Source organism: Schistocerca nitens, chromosome 5 (genome assembly GCF_023898315.1).
Source record: "Schistocerca nitens isolate TAMUIC-IGC-003100 chromosome 5, iqSchNite1.1, whole genome shotgun sequence".
In the NCBI taxonomy this organism is placed as follows: domain Eukaryota; kingdom Metazoa; phylum Arthropoda; class Insecta; order Orthoptera; family Acrididae; genus Schistocerca; species Schistocerca nitens.
The window spans coordinates 42,625,001-42,638,563 of record NC_064618.1 but is presented as its reverse complement, the minus strand read 5'-3'; positions in this window follow the sequence as shown (position 1 = coordinate 42,638,563).

Genomic DNA, 13,563 nt, shown 5'->3' with positions numbered 1-13,563 from the left:
AAGCAGATTCAGAAGGATGTAGGTTGCAGTAAGTACTTGGAGATGAAGGAGCTTGCACAGGATAGAGTAACATGGAGAGCTGCATCAAACCAGTCTCAGGATTGAAGACAACAACAACAACAGGTTGATTTTTAAAGACATTTGATATTAAAAGTGTATTCCGTCCGCCAGCTAAGACCAGAGCCCTGCTGGGCTCAGTGAAGGATGATATGGGTTTGAGAAAGCGCGGGGTCTACAAGATTCCCTACCATTGCGGGGAAGTCTGTATTGGCCACACGCGTTTATTTCAGCCAGAAAAATATGCATTATCTTAACACTGTCTTACTGAAGGACATAAAATGTTGTACGATGAGACATAAGTGGTTGCACTGCGTCGCGATATTGGGTGTGTAGTGAAAGAAGCCATTGAAATCCAGCTATCTGACAATATTATAAACAGAGATAGGGGTATCCTTAAAGTGAGAGTGGAGACCCTGTTCTGTTTGACATCCGTCAATAGTGTTTGATAACGATTTATCGTTTCCGTGAGCTTTCACCACCGGTGCGCTGTTGTGCCTGTCGCTAGAGGGCAGTTACGTTGACGCCGTGGTGTGTTTTCACTTCCGGCGAGATAGTGCGACGGCCTGAAGATGGCGGCCAGGTGGGCCTCCGAAACATTGTGTCTATATGACGAGATGTTCCTGCTGGAGACCCGATATGAATACAACCAAGCGGGAAAGTTTACGGAGTCACAAAACAGGTGTAGCTAAAGAGAAAGACTGGTAGTATACAATATGTAGAAAAGACGAAGGGGGCAATATAACTGGAAGACGAAAAAGGAAGTGCTCGGTTAAAATGAGTTTATGACATGAATGTAGTCTTTCGCCCATACTGTTCGATGTATACTTCGACGAAGCAATGACTGAAATAAAGAAATGTTCAATAGCGGACTTGAAATTCAAGGTAAAAAAATATCAGTGATAAGATTCGTTGATGACGTTGCTAACCTCGGTGAAAGTGAAGAAGAATTACAGGATACGTTGAATGGAATGAACTGTCTAATGAATAAATATGGATTGAGAGTAAAATGACAAAAGTAATGAAAAGTACAAGAAATGAGAACTGCGAGAACCTTTACATCAGGATTGGTGATCACGAACTAGATTAATTCAAGGAATTCACCTACGTACGTAGCGAAATAATCCATGACGGACGGATAAAAAATGGCATTTCTGGGCAAGAGAAGTCTACTAGTATGAAATACTGGTCTCAGTTTCAGGGAGAAATTTTTGAGAATATACGTCAGAAGCACAGCATTGTATGTTAGTGAAACATGGACTGTGGGAAAACTGGAGGCCTGCCTTCTACTTCCTCCTCGCTCCGTCCGTCATGGATTATCTCCATAGGTAACAGAATCCCTCAGCTTCATCTAATTCCAGATCACTAATCCTGATGATAAGTTTCTCGTTTTCTTCATTTCTCTTACTTCTCATTACTTTAGTCTTTCTTCGATTTACTCTCAATCCATATACAGTACTCATTAGATTGTTCTTATCATTCAGCAGATCCTGTAATTGTTCTTCATTTTGACTGAGGATAACAGTGTTATCAGTGAATTATATGACTGATGACCTTTCACCTTAAATTTCAGTTACACCCTCGAACCTTTTTCTTTATTTTCGTTACTGCTTCTTCGACATATACACTGAACAGAACTGGCGAAATACTACATCCATGTCTTACATCCTTTTAAATCCGAGCACTTCGTTCTCAGGCTTCCATTTTTGTTGTTCCCTCTTGGCTTTAATACATATCGCATATTACCCGTCTTTCCCTATGGCTTACTCCTACATTTCTCAGAATTTCGAACATCTTGCTGCATTTGGCATTGTTGAACGGCTTTTCGATTTCGACAAATCCAATGAACATTTCTTGATTTTTCTTTAGCCTTCCTTTCATTATACACCGCAACATCAAAATTGGCTCTGTGGTTCCCTTATCTTTCCTAAAGACAAGCTCATCACCGCCTAACATCCTCAATTTGCTATGCCATTCTCCTGTGCATTATTCTTCTCAGCAACTTGGATGCATGAGCTTTTAAGCTGATTGTACAATAATTCTCGTACTTGTCAGGTCTTGCAATCTTCGGAATTATGTGGATGATAATATTTCGAAAGTCAGATGGTATACCGCCAGACTCATGCATTCGACACACCTACATGAATAATCGTTTTGTTGCTACTTCCCTAAATAATTGTAGAAATTCTAGTGGAGTATCGTGTGTGTCCCTGATTTTCTATCCCTAGTTTTCCAAACCTCTTTGAATTTGTGATTCTAACGCTGGATCCCCTATCTTTTCTGCATCGACTCTTGTTTCTTCTTCCTTCGTCACCAGAAAAGTCTTCCCCCTCATAAAGGCATGAAATGGATCAGGAACCGATACACAGAACTAGAAGAGTTTTGCTACTTGAGCAGCAAAATAACTGATGATGCCGAAGTAGAGAGGATATAAACATAGACTGGCAATGTCAGGAAAAGCGTTACTGAAGACGTGAAATGTGCTACGAGATTATGGAATAGGAGGCAAACTTTTGCAAGCAATTAAAGGTCTTTACATAGATAGTCAGGCAGCAGTTAGAGTTGACGGTAAATTGAGTTCATGGTTCAGAGTAGTTTCAGGGGTAAGACAAGGCTGCAACCTGTCTCCACTGTTGTTCATATTATTTATGGATCATATGTTGAAAACAATAGACTGGCCTGGTGAGATTAAGATATGTGAACACAAAATAAGCAGTCTCGCATATGTGGATAACTTAGTCGTGATGGCAGATTCGATTGAAAGTTTGCAAAGTAATATTTCAGAGCTAGATCAGAAATGTAAGGACTATGGTATGAAGATTAGCATCTCCAAAACGAAAGTAATGTCAGTGGGAAAGAGATATAAACGGATTGAGTGTCAAATAGGAGGGACAAAGTTAGAACAGGTGGACGGTTTCAAGTACTTAGGATTCATGCTCTCACAGGATGGCAACATAGTGAAAGAACTGGATGCGAGGTGTAGCAAAGCTAATGCAGTGAGTGCTCAGCTACGATCTCTCTTCTGCAAGAAGGAAGTCAGCACCAAGACTAAGTTATGTGTACACCGTTCAATCTTTCAACCAACTTTGTTGTATTGGAGCGAAAGCTGGGTGGATTCAGGTTACCTTATCAATAAGGTTGGGGTTACGGATATGAAAGTAGCTAGGATGATTGCAGGTACTAGTAGATGGGAACAATGGCTGGAGGGTGTCCACAATGACGAAATCAAAGAAAAACTGGGAATGAACCCTACAGATGTAGCAGTCAGGGCGAACAGGCTTAGATGGTGGGGGCATGTTACACGCATGGGAGAAGGAGGGTTACCCAAGAGACTCATGGGTTCAGCAGTAGAGGGTAGGAGGAGTCGGGGTAGACCAAGGAGAAGGTACCTGGATTCGGTTAAGAATGATTTCGAAGTAATAGGCTTAACATCAGAAGAGGCACCAATGTTAGCACTGAATAGGGGATCATGGAGGAATTTTATAGGGGGTACTATGTTCCAGACTGAACGCTGAAATGCATAATCAGTCTTAAATGATGATGATGATGATTCTTTCTGGAAGATGAAGTGTTTCATGTACGGAACTGAAACGTAGACAATAAAGAATTTACAGAAGACGAGAATACAAGCTTTAGCAATGCGGTGTTACAGAGGAATTCTGAAGATCAGATGGGTAGATCACATAGATCACGTAACTAATGAGCAGATACTGGACAGAATTTAGAAGAAAAGAAATTTGTGGCACAACCTGACTAGAAGGAGGGATTGATAGATAGGACACCTTCCGAGACACCACAACAACAAGTAGTCAGAAGATGGTGTGGTGCAGGAAAAAGGGAAAAACGGTGAAACATATGATAACAATAGTTCTGGTACGTTTTTTGGAAGTGGTCACAAGTTTCAGCTTATGTTAAATACGGTCTCCTGACTCAGCAACATGCTGCATAAGTAACCGACATGGTCAACAGCTGCTCGCAGTATATGCAGTGCCGTCAGAGGTATATGTCGTCGTATGCTGTCATTCAGATCAGGAAGGATCAGGATACATCCCTGACAGACATTATCTTTCAGATATTCCCACAATCACGAGTTACATGGATGTATGTCGGGGATCTGGAAGACAACATATCCTTAAATTGCCTAGAGATGATGTAGTCATTACCAGTTACTTGAAACAAATCTTTCACCAGGCAAGCGGCATGTGGTGTCGCCCCATTTTTACATGGCAATAATAGTGTGGACACAGTTGCGTTCTTGCAAAGCTGGATTCACGTGTTGCACAAAGAGATCTTTTTGTTTTTTGCTTTTGAGTTATCTGTCTTCTGACTGGTTTGATACAGCCCGAAGCGAATGCCTCTGCTGTGTCAACCTTTTCATTCAGCACAGCAACCGCAACCCACGTCGTCAATACATGAGATGTATTGGACTACCATCAGCTGCATAATGGACTGACCACAGTGGAAATTTGTGCCGGATCGGAACGGACTTACCGCGATCGGCCGCCTTACCATTTGACTATCCTAGGACGAGTCACGGCCACACCCAAACTTCCATATGCAGTCAACCATCTATCTACAGCCTGTACTCGTACCTCCATTGCGTATGTTTCCAGACATTTTACTTGAAAGTAGCTTGCGCAGTGTCTACATCTACATCTACATCCGTGCTCCGCAAGCCACCTGACGGTGTGTGGCGGAGGGTACCCTGAGTACCTCTATCGGCCCTACTCCAGTCTCGTTTTGTTCGTGGAAAGAAGGATTGTCGGTATGCCTCTGTGTGGGCTCTAATCCCTCTCATTTTATCCTCATGGTCTCTTCGCGAGATATACGTAGGGGGGAGCAATATACTGCTTGACTCCTCGGTGAAGGTATGTTCTCGAAACTTCAACAAAAGCCCGTACCGAGCTACTGAGAGTCGTCAATCGTTTGTTTTATGCATCCCAATTTCTGTCTTTCTCTACAGTTTTTACCTTCTACAGCTCCTTCTAGTACCATGGAAGAGGTCTTTATAAAGTGCATACGTCACTGTCTGTTGATGAATGCGATATTGCAGTACTTGTGTTATTTCGAATTACGATGGAAAGTTCTCTTAGACCGCGAGGGGTAGCTGCTCGGTCAAGGGCGTCTTGCCACGGATCACGCTGCTCCCCACGTCTGAGGTTCGAGTCCTTCCTCGGGCATGGGTGTGTGTGTGTGTTGTCCTTAGCGTAAGTTAGTTTAAGTTAGGATAAGTAGTGTGTAAGCCTGGGGACCAATGACCTCAGCAGTTTGGTCCCATAAGACCTTACCACAAATTGATTTAATTATAATTTCTCTTGGACATGTATGCTGCATGTAACAAGCGGGAAATCCGGGTTCCCGCACAAATTTTCAATGTCGTCAGTCCATTATAAAGCTGATGGTACTCCAATTTCGCAATTGTGAATACATTTCATGTACTTCGTAACTGCTGTAGTCGGCGCAGTGGCTGTTCCTTCGGTCATTCATCAATTTCCGAGGAAAATTTGCATCGTAATTCGGAATAACACAGGCTCTGCAGTATAGCATACGTCGTCAATCGTTTGCGTTATGCATCCCAATTTCTGTCTTTCTCTACAGTTTTTACGATCTACAGCACCTTCTAGTACCATGGAAGAGGTCTTTATAAAAGTGCATACGTCTCTGTCCAACTGATAGGCCCACGAGGTATCAATAACCCGAAGAAAAATGGGCCTAGGATGAACGACCTTGTGCAGCCATACCAGACAGTCACATAAGACTTCTATGCATTTACGACACCGTGTAGAGTAAAACGTGCCTCGTCCATCGAAAGAATATTTCCCAGTCACATGGCATCCATTCCCATGTGTGTCAAAAAAGGAAGGGCAACGTTGCTGCGGTGTAGCCTGTCTTAGGGCTTCATCTATTGCGCGTTCTGAATCTTGTAGCGACAGCAGTGTAAAACTCGCCACAAAATCTGTCGAACTGTTGCCCAGGGCAGAAAGAATTCCCGTGACACAGCTCCAGTACTGAGAACACTGGGTGCATGATTTGAGGCATGCGCTGCACGATCGGCAATACTTATAGCAAATTCACCAACAACTGCCTTGGAGACGGTCCGCCTCCCCCTGCCTGCTGCACCACCTAATTCACTTGATTCTCCAAATTTCCTGATCATGTTCTTAAGCCAGTTTAATGACGTGGTGCCATTTCGGAGCTATTTCTGTCAGCGATATTACCGCAGTGCAGCGTTACTATTGCTGCCGTTCTGGTAACAACTTTACCAACAGTCCACGGTCTTTCTTCTCAATAGCCATTACATTTCGTTCTGTAAACTTGATCCTTTTTAACCCTATACACCAACAGAGTTTTACAAACTAAATCAACGCACATCGTCAAGTGAAAAACAACATACTGACTTCAGAACAGGAACCTTTTACGTTCTGACTGCTTACAGCGCCATATTTTTCATCTAGTGGTGGAAAGTGGAACTACTATTTTTTTAGCTACTCCATATGCGCACCAATTAACTAACATACCTACGACGTGTCAATGTCCTGAGCCGCATACAGTCCACAGTGCACCACTCGCAGCACCGTCGGTTTAATTATAACTACCCAGTATAAGAACAAGTTCCATATCAATGAGAGACGGGATTAAAAATAAATTAGAAAAATCAGAACGTAATAATACTTTGAGATTTACACACTTCTAATTAGAACACTTTTTTACTATTTCGAAATTTTCGCTCGGTTAACGCATGTGGTCACTTTTGTTGTTTTTCGATGAAATAGGAGCACAGAAAACGATAATGGTTGGATAACGATAAGTTTAACAAGGAATGTAATTTTTTAACGAAATGTTTTCCATCACTAGTTCGCTATCTTATACCAAAAAATAAATTTCATGCAGTACAGACAAGTGAGGTTTGTATTGGTGACAGGGGCCTGATTAGCAAAAAAGGTCAAATTATCCTTGACACTAGTGAGATTTCCCCGTATGCTGTATAAATCTTCGATACGGTGCGTCCTGAAACACGAAACGCTTCAGCTACCTTTATTGCGGTAGCACCCACCACCCTTGCACCAAATATTTGCCCACGGTGGAAAACACTGAGTTCCGATATAACACACTCACAAATACACTGAACACTGCTGTGACCACGGCTGACACTTGCGGTGTATTGATGGCACTGCACAGCCACCATACATGGTCAACTACAACTCAGTTTACCCAGCAGAATCTCGTGAGAACTACGTCATGTTCCCGCAAAGGATCCCCATTATATTCTCCGAGCATTTCGTTTGCATTTTGCTGTTATCTGTAATGATTCTAGCAGCGCATCTCTGAATTTCGATAAGGACTCCAACCACTTTAACAGAATTGTAAAATTAGTCACTCTAGGGTAGGAGTGGCCAAGACTTCGGCTCGCGGGCCATGCCCGGGCCCAAGTGCCAAAGTGGTCAGCCTCGCTTCACATTTCCCCCACCGCCACGCTCCACTGCTTGAGTGCGAGGAGGGGCAAGAGGGGAAAACAGCGAACACGCCGCATTTAAGTGGTAGTACCGGCGTACTGCATAAGACTTGATTAATGTTTCTCAACAACATAGACCACAAACAAGAAGAGTTTTCAGTATTACATAATTAATTTTCGCGCGTTGGAGGCATAATAAAATTTTTATGTCGTACGAAATGTCGGCATACAGACAGACGCATAGAATTTCACAGAGTTTCGCACTCAAGTTGTCACGTAATCGTGTCTTATTTACCTTCATTATCGAAAACAAAAATCTTTTAAGCAAATATGTCGACCGATATATTACAGCACTTTTGCCACCTCATTATGGAGATATGGAAAATCTATCTGAGAAAAGCAATGTAGACACCCTGGACAAGATTTGTAGCTAATATGGGAATTACCTTGCAGGTCAGTATGTTACATTTGCTCATACAGTGTCGATTTCAACTTAAAGAGCAGACGGTGTCCAAAACAGATGTAAGATTGACAGTGTCCTCAAAACCATTATAAAAGTAGTGATTCTTGTAAGGTGAACTGTTCAGAGCAGCGTATATATCTATGATTCGCAGTGTTTCTGCAAAAAATGGTTCAAAAGGCTGTGAGCACTATGCGACTTAACTTCTGAGGTCATCAGTCGCCTAGAACTTAGAACTAATTAAACCTAACTAACCTAAGGACATCACACACATCCATGCCCGAGACAGGATTCGAACCTGCGACCGTAGCGGTCGCTCGGCTCCAGACTGTAGCGCCCAGAACCGCACGGCCACTCCGGCCGGCAGTGTTTCTGCAGTGTGAACCCAAACGCAACTAACAAAGTTTCGAAACTACACTACTGGCCATTAAAATTGTTACAGCAAGAAGAAATGCAGGTGATAAACGGATATTCATTGGACAAATATATTATACTAGAACTGACTTGTGATTACATTTTCACGCAATTTGAGTGCATAGATCCTGAGAAATTAGTACCCAGAACAACCACCTCTGGCCTTGATACACCTAGTCATTGAGTCAAACAGAGCTTGGATGGCGTGTACAGGTACAGCTGCCCATGCAGCTTCAACACGATACCACAGTTCATCAAGAGTAGTGACTGGCGTATTGTGACGAGCCAGTTGCTCGGCCACCATTGACCAGACGTTTTCAATTGGTGCGAGATCTGGAGAATGTGCTGGCCACGCCACGTCGAATATTTTCTGTATCCAGAAAGGCCCGTACAGGACTTGCAACACGCGGTCGTGCGCTATCCTGCTGAAATGTAGGGTTTCGCAGGAGTCGAATGAAGGGTAGAGCCACGGCTCGTAACACGTCTAAAATGTAACGTCCACTGTTCAAAGTGCCTTCATAGCGAACAAGAGGTGACAGAGACTTGTAACCAATGGAAACCCATACCATCCCGCTGGGTGATACGCCAGTATGGCGATGACGAATACACACTTCCAATGTGCGTTCACCACGATGTCGTCAAACACGGATGCGACCATCGTGGTGCTGTAAACAGATCCTGGATTCATCCGAAAAAAATTACGTTTTGCCATTCGTGCACCCAGGTTCGTCGTTGAGTACACAATCGCAGGCGTTCCTGTCTATAATGCAGCGTCAAGGGTAACCGCAGCCATGGTCTCCGAACTGTTAGTCCGTGCTGCTGCAAACGTCGTCGAGCTGTTCTTGCAGATGGTTGTTGTCTTGCAAACGTCCGCATCTGTTGACTCAGGGGTCGAGACGCGGCTGCACGATCCGTTGTAGCCATGCGGATAAGATGCCTGCCATCTCGACTGCTGGTGATACGAGGGCGTTGTGATCCAGCATGTCGTTTCGTATTACCCTCCTGAACCCACCGATACCATATTCTCCTAATAGTCATTGGATATCGACCAACGCGGGCAGCAATTTCGCGATACGATAAACCGCAATTGCGATAGGCTACAATCTGACGTTTATCAAAGTGTGAAACGCGATGGTACGCATTTTGCTTCCTTACAAGAGGCATCATAACCACGTTTCACCAGGCAACGCCGGTCAACTGCTGTTTGAGTCTGAGAAATCGGTTGGAGACTTTCGTCATGTCAGCACGTTGTAGGTGTCGCCACCGGCGCCAACCTTGTGTGAATGCTCTGAAAAGCTAACCATTTGCATATCACAGCGTCTTCTTCCTGTCGGTTAAATTCCGCGTCTGTAGCACGTCATCTTCATGATGTAGCAATTTTAATGGCCAGTAGTGTATTTGTGGGATTATTTTTAAATATTGTAGGAAAAGAGTGCAGTTGTACGCGATGGTTCGCTACACAGTAATAATGTGACTACGATTTGTTAGATTTGTTACCCACGTTACAATTGTATCAGTGGAAGTATCTCTACAGTATGCAGTCTCAGGAATGTACCACACAAAACAGGGTAATGCGACAACACTCAGGCTGCAGACTGCTGTGATGTGGTTGCGTCGTCGTAGGAATGGCTTGGCTTGGCATCTCCCTTCCACTTCATTCAGTGCATCCATACAATGTTGCAAATTGGTCAACTCTTCAATCGACTCTAGCGATAACGCTGTTATCACTATTAACATTCAACTGTTACCTTGGGAAAATAAATACAAGACAAGACAGAGCAGTATTGAATGCAACCGTGAGAGCGAAGGGTAAAGTGAGCGTTACTGTCGACACCAAGTACTGTGAGTGAATGGAACAAGTCTTATTCCAAACAATATACATAGCGCACATCATTGGCAATAGTACTATTGCTCTGGTGTGAGGTGCGGCTATAAAATAATTGGACTACTGTTGTAAAAAAGTACGTATTTAGTTATAGTCACAATCAATACACTCCCCTCCTCTATCCCTAAAGCGCTATGTATGAATTTTACATTGATGGAAACAATGCTAGAAGTCTTCCTCTGTGATCCCCCTGGTGAAGCGTTTTGCTTTTTCTAATACTGTTTCGAAAGATTGAAATCTTAGTCTTTTTTTAAATGCAGATTTGACCTTGGGGAACAGAGAAAAGACGCATGGCCCTAGTTCAGGCGAACAAGCTGGGTGGTGAAATACTGGGATGCTGTATTTCGGTAGAAAGCTCTTACAGACAATGCTGCATGAGCTGGTGCTGACTTTGCGAAAAACCCATGACTAGTTCTTCCACAGTTCGGGCCGGATTCTTTTTTTTTCTTATTTCCTCTCGGAACCGAGCAGGAATCACAAGATATTAATGCTGATTAATAGTCTCATCTTCAAGAATCCAGTGAAGACACAATTCTTTGAATGACGGAAAACGCCATCATCATCGATCTGAATCTTGATTTGCCCATTGGAGCTTTTTTCGCTGTCATTCAATAAGAATCCTTGCGTTGCATAGATTGGCGCTTGGTTCTTGCTCACAATGGTTAAACCAAGGTTCGTCACATGTTATCACTCTTTCGATGAAATTAGGATCATTTTCAGTGGCATCCAAAGCGTTAGTGCAAACATCTTCAAGAGTGTCTTTTTGATCGACCGTGAGCATTTTCGGCACTATTTTCGCAGACACTTTTCTTATGTTAAACTGGTTATGTAAAATTTGCCTTACGCTTTCTTTGTTATGTCCTACAGCTCCAGCAACCGGTAGAATGCTCAACCGATACTCAGATCGAATCAGATTATCTACTTTTTTGATACTTTCTTTTGCTTTAGATGTTTAATGGCGTCCCGGGCGTGAATCACCTTCAACGTCTTCTCGGACCTCTTGGAAAGGCTTGAACTGCTCACAAGGGAACCTCCCCATCGCACCCCCCTCAGATTTAGGCACAGTGGGTAGGCCTTGAAAAACTGAACACACATCAACTGAGAAAACAGCAAGAAGTTGTGTGGAACTGTGAAAAAATAAGCAAAATATACAAACTGAGTAGTCCATGGGCCACATAAGCAACATCATGGAAAATGTAAGCTCAGGAGCGCCGTGGTCACGTGGTAACGTGAGCAGCTGCAGAAAGAGAGGTCCTTGGTTCAAGTCTTCTCTCGAGTGAAAATTTTACTTTCTTTATTTTTGCATGGTTATTATCTGTCCGTTCGTTCATTGACGTCTCTGTTCACTGTAATAAGTTTAGTGTCTGTGTTTTGCGACCGCATCGCAAAACCGTGCGATTAGCAGACGAAAGGACGTGCCTCTCCAATGGGAACCGAAAACATTTGATCGCAAGGTCATAGGTCAACCGATTCCTCCACAGGAAAACACATCTGATATATTCTATACGACACTGGTGACGGCATGTGCGTCACATGACATGAATATGTTGTCGACCCACCTAACTTGTACACTTGGCGAATGGGTAAAAAGATTCTTCTACCTTTAGGTTTTCTTGTGGATGTGATAATCACTCCCGAAAAAGTGATGAAAACATAAGAGTTTGTCACATAAACTGAAAATAAAAAAGTAAACTTTTCACTCGATGGAAGATTTGAACCCAGGACCTTTCATTCCGCAGCTGCTCACGTTACCACGAGACCACGGCGCTCCTGCGTTTCCATTATCCTTAAAGTTGTTTATCTTGCCATGAACTACTCAGTTTGTATATTTTGCTTATTTTTTCATAGTCCCACACAACTTCTTCCTGTTTTCTCAGTAATGTGTGTTCAGTTTTTCAAGGCCTATCCACTGTGCCAACTTATAACTAAATCTGAGGGGGGTGCGATGGGGAGGTTCCCTTGTCAGGAACTGGCGTACGTGGTAAACAGCCTTCGCCGTACACTTCTTTTACTACAGGATAGGTTTCAGTAGCAGTTTTTTCAAGTTTTATGTAATACTTCACGGTCATTCGTTGCTCCGGCATTACACATCCATATTCTGGCAAAGCAAAAAACTGCTTGCTCTTACACAAATAAAGCCCATGGACGCAGTGATTTGTCTAGAGACATCAGAGGCGTCGCACTCGAATTAGAGGGCTTCACGCTTCACAGCTATTGGCTGGTTGGTTGATTTGGGGAGGGGACCAAACAGCGAGGTCGTCGGCCCCATCGGATTAGGGAAGGATGGGGAAGGAAATCGGCCGTGTCATTTCAAAGGAACCATTCCGGTATTTGCGTGAAGCGATTTAGGGAATTCACGGGAAACCTAATTTAGGATTGCCAGACGCGGGTTTGAACCATCGTCCTCCCGAATGCGAGTCCATTGTGCTAAGAAGTGCGCCACGTCGCTGGGTACAGAAACTGGTCATACATCTTGGGCGCATACGTGCTTGCTGTGTAACAGCAGCAGTCCCGTTATTTTACAGCCTCTCTTCGTACGGGATACAATGATGCATGGGGATGAGAAAACGAACGAAATTCAACTAGTCTCTAACGAGCCACCGGATAAATTTATGGGAGATCCATGTCGAAATATATAAATGCTTCGTCAGTGCGGTACAAGAAGCAAGTGTGGGGGCTACAAACTGTAGACGGAATCGGAAGGTTGTATACATTTAGGAACTTCAAGTGGCTGTAGATTCCAGAAGTTATTGGCAGGTGAAGAAGTCTGCCCACAATAGAGTAACGTAGCGAGCTGCATTAAACCAGTCTTCGGACTGAAGACCGCCACAACAAAACGTGTTAAAGTGGTTGTAATAGAGGAAGTACGAATACTTACCACTAGTGGCTGTAATAGAGGAAGTACGAATACTTACCACTAGTGGCAGTAATAGAGGAAGTACGAATACTTACCACTGAAATGTAGCAGAGAGGAGTATAGTGCGCCTAGTAACGGTATTAACGAAATATTTTCCAATTATCTCGCTTTCGTACTCGGTTCAGCATGCTACTTGAAAGGACGTGCCCTACAAAATGAAAGTCTTATGCACTAGTGGCTTACGCTAAGTTGAAAATATGAACTTTAACACTTTTCACTTTTTCTTTACTCGGATTGGCATTATGAGGGTATTTCTATAAGAGCGTGCTCCCATTTAACATGGAGCGAAGGTTTCGGGCCTCACCCTTAGTGTGATGGCAGAGTGACTAAGGTGCTACGGTCGCTGTGGAAGTCGTAAGTCCATTCAGCTATGTCGA